Raw genomic sequence first — 12,872 nt, forward strand, 5'->3', positions numbered from 1 at the left:
CGGGAAGCCTTCTGGCTCCACGGTCTGGGTCTTCCAGTGATGCGGCCTGAAAGGCTCGCTCCAGAGAGCACACTGCGTCTCTCTCTTCGCAGGGCACCGTGATGACTCCGCCGCTTCCTGGCATCTTGAGGACGTTGTAGCCGTGGTGGGTCACGGCCATGAACTTGGCCAGCGCGGGGTACCCGAGGATGGTGTTGTACGGCAAGCGAATGTGGGCGACGTCGAAGTCGATGAGCTCGATGCGGTAGTTGTCGCGTGCCCCGAAGGTGACAGGAAGGCGGACCTACCCGATCGGGACCGTGGAGCCGTCGGTGACTCCGGAGAAGGGCTTGGTTGGCTGAAGCTGACTGTAGGGCACTTGAAGATTGTTGAACGTCTCCACGGATAGGACGTTGAGCCCTGCCCCGCCGTCGATGAGGGTCTTGGTAACTAGCACGTTGCTGATGATTGGGGAACAAAGCATCGGGAGGACTCCGGCTGTGGCTGCGCACTTGAGCTGATCCGCTGAGCTGAACATGATGGCGCATGCCGACCACCTGAGAGGGTGTGTGGCCTCGAGCTTGGGGAGGACTGCATTCACTTTGCGGGCGAACTGCTTGAAGATGCGCTGAGAGGCTGGGGCTTGAGCTCCGCCCAGGATGCAGGCGATTGCGCGTGGTTCCTGGAAGCCCCCAGCCCCCTCGTCATGATGACGGTCTTCATTTCTCCTTGGCTGCAGCGGCAGTGGAGGGAGGCCTGCATTCCCTTCCAGGTGATCCTCGCGAGGCTGATCCCTCCAGCCTCCCTCGCGAGGCGGGTCCTGCCAGCGATCCTCGCGAGGTTGGTCGTGCCACCCTTGGCACGGGCCGTGGTCTTACCAACGTCCTACATTCCTTCCTCCTCCTCGGCTGTAGCCCCGGTCGCTGTGGTCGGGACGTCTGCCGACCCTTCCTTCACGCACGGCCCGGAGCTCTTGGCACTCATTAGTGTTGCGGGTGTGGAGGTCGTGGTACACGCAGTACCGACTATCCTTGGAGGATTCGGGCTGATCTCTGCCCCGCTTGGTGTCTGGCTCGGCCGCGAGTACGGCAGCCCCCTTGCGCTTCACGTCCTTGGCCTTGGCCTACTTCTCTTCGGGGTCCGTGGCAGGCAGCTCGAGGAGGGAGAGGTGCCCCTCCTCAGCCCTGCCGCACTTGGTCGCCAAGTTGAACAGCTCCAAGGAGGTGCATAGGTCTTCATGCATCGCCAGCTCCTCCTTCATCTTGACGTCGCGCACACCGTCGGAGAAGGCAGAGATGATGGCCTCCTCCGTCACCTTGGGGATCTTGAGGCGCGCATTGTTGAAGCGCTGGATGTACTTTTGCAGGGTTTCCCCTGGCTGCTGCTTGATACGGCGCATGTCGCTCATGGCGGGTGGCCGGTCGCGAGTACCTTGGAAGTTGGCGATGAAGCGGGTGCGCATCTCATCCCAGGAGGAGATCGTGCCTGGGGCCAGATTCAGGAGCCAGGTGCGGGCTCCGTCCTTGAGTGCCATGGGAAACCAGTTCGCCATGACCTTTTCGTCTCCGTTGGCAGCCTCGATGCCCAACTCGTAGAGTTGGAGGAACTCCGCAGGGTCAGCCGTGCCGTCGTAGCGAGGAGGCAGGTCTGGCTTGAACTTGCCGGGCCACGCGACGCTGCGCAGCTCGGAGGTGAAGGCGCGGTAGCCCGCCGTGGCCGCAGGGGGCCTTGGGCGACGGAGAGCTTGGCCCTGTGGGTCCCCATGCACCGCGGCTGGGGGCAGCGCAGGGTCTTGACGTGCTGGAGCAGGGAGCGCTCGGGCAGCTTCTCGAGGGCGAGGGACTTCTTGGCAGCTCTTCTCTTGCCGCGCTGGCACCTGACGGAGCGGGTTCCGCCCAGGGGCCGCGCGCCTTGGGGCCAGGGCGCCTTCTTGAGGAGGAGGCGGCTGAGGCGCCCCAGGAGCTTCATTGCCCGCGCGGGGCGGGGTGCGGTGCAGCGAGAAGGACGGTGCGGGGGCGCCTCCGGCCGCATGGACGAGCTCAGCGACTCGGTCGAGCCATTCTTCATAGACGTCATCGATGGGGCAGTAGCGCAGGAGCTCGTTTGCGGCGATGAGCGCAGCTCGGGCCTCCATGGCCGCGCGGGGCGAGCGTGACGAAGAACCAGCGGGGGTGAGCGAGTGCGTGGCAGTGCGGCCGTCCCGCCTCATGGATGGATGCTGGGACGATGCTTGCTGTTCGTTCCCTGCCGGGCTGGTGGCGGCGTTGACGGCAGGTGACGGGGAACGACGAGGGCGCCCGCCGACGGGAGCCGTCTGGGCGACATGGGAGGCGAGGGCGGCTCGGCGCTCGGCGCGAGCCCGTCGAGCGTCAGACATGGATGCGATGGTCGGAGAAGAACGAGAAGACGGAAGGCAAATTCCGGCGCACCTCTACCTGGCGCGCCAAATGTCGGATTTCGGGTTCCGGCAGACCCTTGAGGTTCGAACACTGGGGTGCGCGCGGAGATTCAACCCTCTACCGGCTCGCTCCTCGCCGAATCGCTAGGACCTAAACTACCAAACTGAACAGCACAAGAGACACAAGATTTATACTGGTTCAGGCCACCATTGTGGTGTAATACCCTACTCCAGTGTGTGGTGTGGTGGATTGCCTCTTGGGCGGATGAGGAACAGTACAATGGAAGTACAGCCTCGCGAGGGTCTGTTCTTGGCGGGCGCGATGAACTGCTAGGGGGAGTTCAGTCGCCTCTCTCTCTCTGTGTGTGTCTTTCTATCCTTGTTCTTTCGATGCCTCTACCCTGTGGGTGGCTAGCCCTATTTATAGGCAAAGGCCCTGGGCCTCTTCCCAAATATTGAGCGGGAAGGGCGCCAACAATTGGCCATTTTGAAGGGGAACAACGGGTACACTTATCCTGACTAAAGTTGGTCCTTGCCTGTCAAAGGCTCTGGTGGTGACGCCGCCTTGGGCTCCACAATGACCTCCTTCCAGCCGTTGGGCTGGTCTTGGTCTTGTTGCACCAAAATGGACGCCTTTGCTTGATGCTCTCGCCTGCGCTTGCTCCCTTTGCACCAAAGAGGAAAGGAGGACACTGCGCGGGCTGGCGCCCGACTGGCGCCCTTGGTCGTCATGGCTTGCGTCATGGGCACCTCGCGAGGTACCCGGCCTTGAACTCTCCGCCTCCTCATGAGCCAGCCCGACGAGGCCGTGCCAGAGGAATCTCCTTGTCGTCCGCCCCGCGAGGCTTGGCCCCTCGTGAGGGTCTTGAGCCCGTGTTGATGAAGATGGGCTGTGCTGGGCCTCCTTTGAGCCACGCCACAGGCCGCAGGCAGGAAAGTCTGGGGGCCCCCGTTCCCAGAACGCTGACAAAGACCCCCATGGATTCTGATGATGGGGGTTGCAGCAAGTTTGGTCCCAGCCGGATACTGCGCCGGAACATCCAGTGGTTTCAGATTCAGGCAGGTAGCCCCTTGTCGGTGTCAAAACCGGCGGATCTCGGGTAGGGGGGTCCCGAACTATGCGTCTAGGCGGATGGTAACAGGAGACAAGGGACACGATGTTTTTACCCAGGTTCGGGCCCTCTCGATGGAGGTAGAACCCTACTCCTGCTTGATTTATATTGATGATATGGGTAGTACAAGAGTGGATCTACCACGAGATCAAGGAGGCTAAACCCTAGAAGCTAGCCTATGGTATGATTGTTGTAATGGTTGTTCGTCCTACGGACTAAAACCCTCCAGTTTATATAGACACCGGAGAGGGCTAGGGTTACACAGAGTCGGTTACAATGGTAGGAGATCTACATATCCGTATTGCCAAGCTTGCTTTCCACGCCAAGGAAAGTCCCATCCGGACACGGGACGAAGTCTTCAATCTTGTATCTTCATAGTCTTGGAGTCCGGCCGATGATGATAGTCCGGCTATCCGGACACCCCCTAGTCCAGGACTCCCTCAGTAGCCCCTGAACCAGGCTTCAATGACGATGAGTCCGGCGCGCATATTGTTCGGCATTGCAAGGCGGGTTCCTCCTCCGAATTAATTCATAGAAGATTGTGAACACCAGGATAGTGTCCGGCTCTGCAAAATAAATTCCACATACCACCATAGAGAGAATAATATGTACACAAGTTCAATCTGCTGACATATTTTGGGGCGTGACGTCGCACCACTACCAAGCCTTTACTTGAATCATTTTTATTATACCACCTCAGTGCGTTTAGCGAAGCGGTTTCCTTGGCACGTCTTGTCGAAGCAGAGATCGTGTTCCCCTTATTCCGGGATTCCCATCAATACGGACGTGGGTAACCCAACTGCGCCATTGATTGTGGCGCTTGGGAGATAGGCGAGTTTTACCAGGCCAGTGGGGACGCATAGTCTTCGTCCGCCCATATATAAGGGGATAAGGATCCACCCTTTTTACCTACGCCTTCTTCCTCCTTTGCCTATCCATCTCCGCGCACTCGAGCTCCAGCGCCCAAGTCCGCACACCTCGCCTCAACCTTCTCCAGCCATGTCCGGAGCAGGAGGCAAGTGGATGGCCTCCTCCGTTACGGAGGGGCACATCGAAAAACTGCGTGGCGCCGGATACTTGTCCAGCGACATCGCACACCGGCTGCCCGACGAGGGGTAGCTCATCCCCACCCCCAGGCCCCATGAGAGGGTCGTATTTCTTCCCCACTTCCTCCGCGAACTGGGCTTCCCACTTCATCCCTTCGTCCAGGGGCTCATGTACTACTACGGCCTGGACTTCCACGATCTGGCGCCAAACTTCATCCTCAACATCTTGGCGTTTATCGTCGTGTGCGAGGCCTTCCTCTGCATCCAGCCCCACTTCGGCTTGTGGCTAAAGACCTTCAATGTCAAGCCGAAGGTTGTGAAGGGCAACCAAGCGGAGTGCGGAGGCACCATGGTGGGCAAAATGCCCAACGTCACTTGGCTCGAGGGCGCCTTCGTGGAAACCATCAAAGGGTGGCAATCGGGGTGGTTCTACATCACCGAGCCGCGTGACCCTAAATGGGCAGCGGCCCCCGAGTTCAGGTCTGGTGCCCCCATGAAGCTCACCTCCTGGAAAGAGAAGGGCTTGCTATGGGGCAGTTCGGAGGAGCTGACCGGACTCCAGTCATGTCTCCAGACCCTGGTGAACAAGAAGCTTAAGCTTGTCAACGTGATCTAGGTCATGCTCGTCCGCCGGATTCTCCCCTGCCAACAACGGGCCTTCAATCTGTGGGAGTTTGATCCGGCACAGCACCGGACCCTTAGCGGGCTCTTCGACACAACGTATGAAGCGACCTGGAGGGTTCTGTTCAAGGGGGGAGAAGCCCCCGCATCCGCAACTGAAGATCGTGGATTCAGCACGCAGCGCCCGGCCGGCGCGGTAAGATATGTTATCCTTTATGGGACATTCATTTCTTTCATGGTATGACTCTATGTGGGATCTAAAACTCCCAATGCCTTTAACAAGACTGGCAGAGGACGTCCGGACAGGTTAACTGTCCGGCTCCCCTCCCCGAAGACCCAGCGGATACCCGTTTGACGGGGCTGCTAGTCCCGGCACTTTACGTGGTGCCGGAGAAGAAGGCCAAGAAGAAGACCACGGGAACCCGAAGAAGTTCCCGGCGCCAGGTGGTGTCGGACTCGTCGTCCGATGGCTCCGAGGCGGACTCCTCCCCCGAAGACGAGGAGGAGAAAGAGGCCTCTCCCCAAGAGGGGGGAGAGAAGAAGAGGAAGGCTTCCCCAACGGGGGAGGCCGAAGGGTCCAAGAAGGGAAGGACCCTTCCTCCGGACTGCTCTGCCAACACCGGTGACGGCGACGAGGAGTGCCCCTCAAGGGCCAAGCCCCTGGCAAGATGTGAGTATACGGATTCCTGAATGATTTATAATTTTTCTTTTTGTCACACGGTGTCTTTCGAATGCCGCATACAATCCTGCAGTCCGGCCGAGGACGATCTTCCCGCTTCTTCGAGCGGGTCCTTGGCTCTGTTGGACGTGGATTCCCTTCCGACCGCCTCAACTCCCGTGGCACTGACGACGCCGAGGTGGGATCCCAGGAGGGGACCCATCTGGAGGAGGAGGCTCCGGAGGTGCCGCAAGGCAACCTCCCGGAATTTGCGCCGGATTCCGCACCGGAACCAGCAGTGGTTCTGGAGTCCGGCAGGCGGCCCCTTCGTAAGAAGGGCAAGACCGTGACACCGGCGGCCTCCGTCCAACCAGAGGCGTCGGACAACTTGTTGGAGGCGCTCAACGGCGCTTCCACCGAGGAAGAACACCGCACTATCATGAGTGCGGTTATTCAGAAGGTTCAGCTCGCCAAGAGCGGGCTGACCGAAGCCTGCAGCGCCTTCTAACGGGCTTTGAGGTAAGAAATTTAAAATATGTAATGTAATACCGCATAGACAGTAGCCCCTGATGCTCGGTTCGGTGTTCGGAAAGAAAAGCCGGACTGAGAATCTAAAAAGATATACGCATGAGGTCTAAAAATTATGTCAATATGGGATTTCAGGCTGCACTACTGACCTCCGCCGCACTGACTGCAGAGGTCGATGCTTTGAAGCAGAACCTCGAGCGGTCCGAGAGTGAGCTCGGCCATGCCAAGAAGCAACTCGAGGACAGGGAAGGTGAGTAACACCATATTGAATTTGTACCTTATAGAAAAGGATTTTGGTTGCAAGAAAAATAACAAGGATAACGTGGGTACTCCAGGGGCCACGAACGAGGTGGCGACCCTGAAGGAGGCGGTGTCTGCGGCCGAACGCAAGGCAGCCGCGGAGCGGGCCGAGCGGGAGAAGCAGGAGGCGAGGGTGGCGGAGGTGCAGCAAGAGCTCCAGGCTCTCATGAAAAAACATGATGGTTTGGAGCGCGACTCGAGGACTCGAGAGTCCGAGCTTGCATCGGCTCTTGAGGGCGCAAAAGCCGCTAAGGTTGAAGCCCACAAGGCCCTCCAGGAGGTCGAGGATTTGAAGAAAATAGCAGCGGGTAAGGCTTTTTCATGCAAAGCAAGCATGTGAAAGTGAATTACCTGTTACTTACCCGAATTCGGAGCTCTCCAGGAGCATTTGCAGATCTGCCTCGCAGCGTGTCCGATGCCGCCGCATTCTACCAGGCCGAGGAGGGGAGCTCGACGGAGAAGGTCTTCTGGTCTCAGTATGCTGAGGCTGGACATCCGGTGCCCTTTAGCGACCAGCTAAAGCAGCTGGTCGACCTCCACAAGGTAGCCAAACAGGCCATGAAGGGCCTCATAGTTCGGCTGTGTCCCGAGGGGGCCATGCCTGGGAGCTACTTCGGCCTAGTGCGGCGGCTGGTGGATGCGTGTCCCAGGGTGGAAGTCGTCAAGCGTTCCGCCTGCATTGAAGGCGCCCGTCGGGCCCTTGCCCGTGCAAAAGTGCACTAGGGCAGGCTGGATGCTGAGAAGCTTCTAACGGACGCGCCGCGGGCGGGGAAGGAGTATCGCACGCCCGAAATGTATTATAAGAGTGTCCTGAAGGGTGCCCGCAAGATTGCGGATGAGTGCTCCAAAGATGTAATATTTGAGTAGACTCGCAATGTGTTATCCTGTGCGCTGAAAACTTTGTTCATATGCGCTAAGCAATGCTTATTAATTTAAAATATTACCTTCTGTGCGGCCGTTTATAAAATCTGAGAGATGGCAAGTCGTCGGCTTCAGCCCCCATGCCACGAGTGCTGGGGTGTTCGGTATAAACTTGAGCGCTCTTGTTCCCATTTTTGGGTCCATCTAGGGAGGCGCTCAACACGACGAACAAGGCAACCGGACTTATAGTGCTTGAACACTCTCACTTAGCCATAGAATTCTATAATTTTAAATTTCGGCGAAGCCCCTAGTATTCGGAAGACCGAGTTCGGGGCGCTATCCACGCCTGGGCCGGACAAAGCCGGTTCCTCGCTCTAAGCGGCATAAGTCTTTAGGGACTCGAAAAGACCTCTCGAACAGCGACTAGCTCTCGCCTTATCATGACGGTCAGTTTTAGCTTTCTCCACTGAGGCGCTCGCCCAGCTCAACCGGGGCGGAATCGCAGTGGTTCTCCCAGTGCTACCTTAGCCGATAAAACAGAATGTAAGGTACCAAAACATGGGAGCCGGGCATACCCAACTATTGACCCAAGACATGATTCGGAGCCGATGCATATAGTGCTATAAGTTCGGGGTGCCGCCCTTGTGAAAGTGTGCGGACTTGTCACACCATAATGCGGGGAACATAAGCCCCTGGTGTATTCGGCCGTACCAAAGTGTACGGATGCAAAATGTCATAAGCGAACATATATAAAAAAGAGATGCAATTATAAGCAAAAAGCGATGCATTGTTTATTCAGAAATACTGCTATGAATGCAGAGCGATACAAGTAGTGCGGTAAGCAAGGGGTTGGACTACTAAACATGTCCCCCTCCAGGGGTAGGCTGCAGAATGGTGTATGAAACAGATTTAATGCTCGTAATGGAGACCACCTGAGTGTTCGTCATAGCCTTTCTCCTTCCCTGGCTGTTGCATCGTTAGTTCGGCAGGTCTGCTGCCGGACAGGGCCTCTGGTGAACGGAGTCCTGTGGGTAAGAAAAAGAAAAAAGAAAAAGAGCAACACACTTGGGAGCCCCTGGTGTGGTTGAGCCGCACTCTGGGCCTGTCGTGGTCGTGCCCCTCCCCCTATGCCCATGGTATCTCCAGAGCGTAATGATGTACGCGAAGGACTAGTCTTGCAGTCATGCAAGGGCTGGGGTTGAGGCCGCATTGCTACGCGTGCTCGGAACGTGCCAGGTGGTCTTGATGTATGTTACTCCGGGCGCGCTTGGCTATGTCCGGTTGCTTAACGACCGGACTTGAGAATTGCCTTAAGAGGCTGCTCTGTACTTCTGCCGCGAGAGCCGCTGTATGTTCCTCCGTTCGGAGGGAGCGTTCCGTGTTTCCGTTAACCGTGATGACTCCTCGAGGGCCTGGCATCTTGAGCTTGAGGTATGCATAATGCGGCACCGTGTTGAACTTTGCAAACGCGGTCCGTCCGAGCAGAGCATGATAGCCGCCGCGGAACGGGACTATATCAAAGATTAACTCCTCGCTTCGGAAGTTATCCGGGGATCCGAAGACCACTTCCAGTGTAACCAAGCCTGTACAATTGGCCTCTACACCTGGTATGACGCCTTTGAAGGTCGTCTTTGTAGGTTTAATCCTTGAGGGGTCTATGCCCATCTTGCGCACTGTGTCCTGATAAAGCAGGTTCAGGCTGCTGCCGCCGTCCATCAGGACTCTGGTGAGGTGAAATCCATCGACGATTGGGTCTAAAACCAATGCGGCGAATCCTCCATGGCGGATACTGGTGGGGTGGTCCCTTCGATCAAAAGTGATCGGGCAAGAGGACCATGGATTGAACTTCGGGGCGACTGGCTCCATCGCATATACATCCCTAAGTGCACGCTTCCGCTCCCTCTTGGGTATATGGGTTGCGTATATCATGTTTACCGTCCGCACTTGTGGGGGGAAACCCTTCTGTCCTCTTCTGTTCGACGGCCGGGTCTCTTCCTCGTCATCGCTATGCAGCCCCTTGTCATTGTTTTTGGCAATTAACTTGCCTGCCTGCTTGAATACCCAACAATCCCTGTTAGTGTGATTAGCTGGCTTTTCAGGGGTGCCATGTATCTGGCAAGAGCGTTCGAGTATTCGGCCCAAATTGGACGGACCCGGAGTGGTTCTTTTGAATGGCTTTTTCCGCTGACCGGGTTTAGAGCCTCTGAATCCGGCATTGACTGCCGTATCCTCAGCGTTATCGCCGTTAACGCAGCGTTTGTTTTTGTTTCGACGCAACCTGCCATTGCGGTCCTTAGTATCCGGACTTCCAGCATTTTTGCTGAGGTTGTTACTGCGGGCTAGCCAGCTGTCCTCCCACGCACAGAAGCGGGTCATTAGTGATGTGAGGGCTGCCATGGATTTTGGCTTTTCCTGTCCTAGGTGCCGGGCCAGCCACTCGTCGCAGATGTTGTGTTTGAAGGCTGTGAGGGCCTCTGCATCCGGACAGTCGACGATTTGATTTTTCTTTGTTGGGAACCATGTCCAGAATTGTATGGCCGATTCATCTGGCTGCTGAATTATGTGTCTTAGGTCATCGGCGTCTGGTGGTCGCACATATGTGCCCTGGAAGTTGTCGAGGAATGCGGCTTCCAGGTCCTCCCAACACCCAATTGACTCTGCTGGCAAGCTGTTAAGCCAATGCCGAGCTGGTACTTTAAGCTTGAGTGGGAGATATTTGATGGCGTGGAGATCGTCACTGCGGGCCATATGGATATGAAGGAGATAGTCTTCGATCCAAACCGCGGGGTCTGTTGTGCCATCGTAGGATTCAATGTTCACGGATTTAAACCCTTCAGGGATTTGATGATCCATTACTTCATCTGTGAAGCATAGTGGGTGTGCGGCACCTCTATACTGGGCAATATCACGACGTAGCTCAAGAGAGCTTTGTCTACTGTGTTCGGCCCGACCGGAGTTGCTGTATCCGGCGCGACGGTAGTCATTGCGCATCATGGGGCGCCCACGTGATCCGTAGATCGATCTTGATTGTCTTGCCTTGTCCTCCAATATGTCTCGCAAGTCTGGCGCATTCCCCCGTGGCTTTGCACTTTTCGAGCGGTGCCGGGGTACGGTTCTGGTGGAGGGCCTAGATGCCTCTCTGTCGCGGCCACGAGGTGGTCGGTCTGCCGTATTGTGCGCTGGTGATGAGGGTTTATACTCCTCCTCCTCTAATTGGGGGAGCAACTTGCATTTTGGGTAGCTTTTGGAGGGGCGTTCGAGTTCATGTTCTTCGGCCGCGAGGACTTAGGTCCATCTGTCGGCCAGCAGGTCTTGATCAACTCTGAGCTGTTGCTGCTTTTTCTTTAGGCTATTTGCCGTGGCCATAAGCCTGCGTTTAAAACGCTCTTGTTCGACGGGATCCTCGGGCACGACAAATTCGTCGTCGTTGAGGCTTGCCTCGTCTCCGGAGGGAGGCATGTAATTGTCACCCTCGACCTCTTTGTCTGCCGCTCTCTCGTGATGGCTGGCTTCTGCGTCCTCCTGCACTGAATCTTGCTGGAGGGGGTTGTCTTCGGCACTCTCTGGGGTGTTATTATCTCCGGGGCCGGAATCTCCATTCTTGCTGTGGCGGGATTTAGAGCGGCGCCGCTGATGTCGGCGCTTGGGCTGTTTCTTAGGGGAATCTGCCTCCGCTGCTTCTTCGCCGTTCCCATCCTTTGGGATGTCCACCATGTATATGTCGTATGACGAGGTGGTCTTCCAGTGCCCCGTAGGCGCTGGTTCTTGGTCGTCTCTGGCATCGTCGTCCATACCGTCGATGTCTTCGGAGTCGTAGTCTAGCATGTCGGTTAGATCATCGACAGTGGCTACAAAGTGGGTAGTGGGTGGGTTTTGAATTTCTTTGTCATCCGCATCCCAACTGTCCTGACCGCAATCCGGCCAGGGCTCTCCTGATAACGAGAGATGCTTTAGCGAATTCAGGATGTCGCCAAAGGGTGAGTGCTGAAAGATGTCCGCGGCGGTGAACTCCATGATTGGTGCCCAATCGGATTCGATTGGTAGGGGCGCAGGAGGTTTGGAGTTCGGCGAGGAGTCCAGCACCTCAGAGTCACGAGATTTACGAGGGACAAGGTCAGTATTCGGCTCCATCGCCGTAGAGATTGCAGCTCCCGAGGCGGTGTCCAGCCACCTGTCCTCGATCTACGCGGCGGCTCTGAACTAGGGGTCGGAGCGGACTCATGTGCGGCTTCCAGGGCACTGTCCGGCGGCAGAACTAAATCATGCCCATCGTGACAGTGCGGCGCGCTCGGCTGTGGCTCGAATCCATCGAAGATCAAGTCTCCGCGGATGTCGGCCGTGAAGTTTAGGCTTCCAAATCTAACCTGACGGCCAGGGGCGTAGCTTTCGAGCTGCTCCAGATGGCCAAGCGAAGCCGCCGAACACGAAGATCTGTCCGAGGAGAAAAGTCTCACCCTGGACTGCGTGGTTGTTGATGATTGAAGGAGCCATCAAGCCTATCGGTGATGACACAGAGGAACTCTCAATGAAAGCACCAATGTCGGTGTCAAAACCGGCGGATCTCGGGTAGGGGGTCCCCAACTGTGCGTCTAGGCGGATGGTAACAGGAGACAAGGGACACGATGTTTTTACCCAGGTTCGGGCCCTCTCGATGGAGGTAAAACCCTACTCCTGCTTGATTGATATTGATGATATGGGTAGTACAAGAGTGGATCTACCACGAGATCAAGGAGGCTAAACCCTAGAAGCTAGCCTATGGTATGATTGTTGTAATGGTTGTTCGTCCTACGGACTAAAACCCTCCGGTTTATATAGACATCGGAGAGGGCTAGGGTTACACAGAATCGGTTACAATGGTAGGAGATCTACATATCCGTATTGCCAAGCTTGCCTTCCATGCCAAGGAAAGTCCCATCCGGACACGGGACGAAGTCTTCAATCTTGTATCTTCATAGTCTTGGTGTCCGGCCGATGATGATAGTCCGGCTATCCGGAAACACCCTAGTCCAGGACTCCCTCACCCCTTGCTAAGGGGGCGAGCCGCCTGTGCCGATGACCTCTGTCCATCCAGAGGCGTCGGACAACTTGCTGGAAGCGCTTCAGGGCACTTCCATTGATGAAGAACATCGTACTCTTATGAGTACGTCGATTGAGAAGGTTCGGTCCTCCAAAAGAGGATTGACCGAAGCCTGCGCCAGCCTCCTAACAGGCTTTGAGGTAAGTAATAAAATTTTGAGAAAGTATCACAGCATAGACACTAGCCCCTGATGCCTTGTTTGGTGTCCGGAAAGAAAGGCCGAATAGAGGATCAAATAACATCCACAGGAGTCTAATCAGAATATGTCTATGTGAATAAGTAGGCGTCACTG

This window comes from Triticum dicoccoides, chromosome 5B (assembly GCF_002162155.2).
Source record: "Triticum dicoccoides isolate Atlit2015 ecotype Zavitan chromosome 5B, WEW_v2.0, whole genome shotgun sequence".
Lineage (NCBI taxonomy): Eukaryota > Viridiplantae > Streptophyta > Magnoliopsida > Poales > Poaceae > Triticum > Triticum dicoccoides.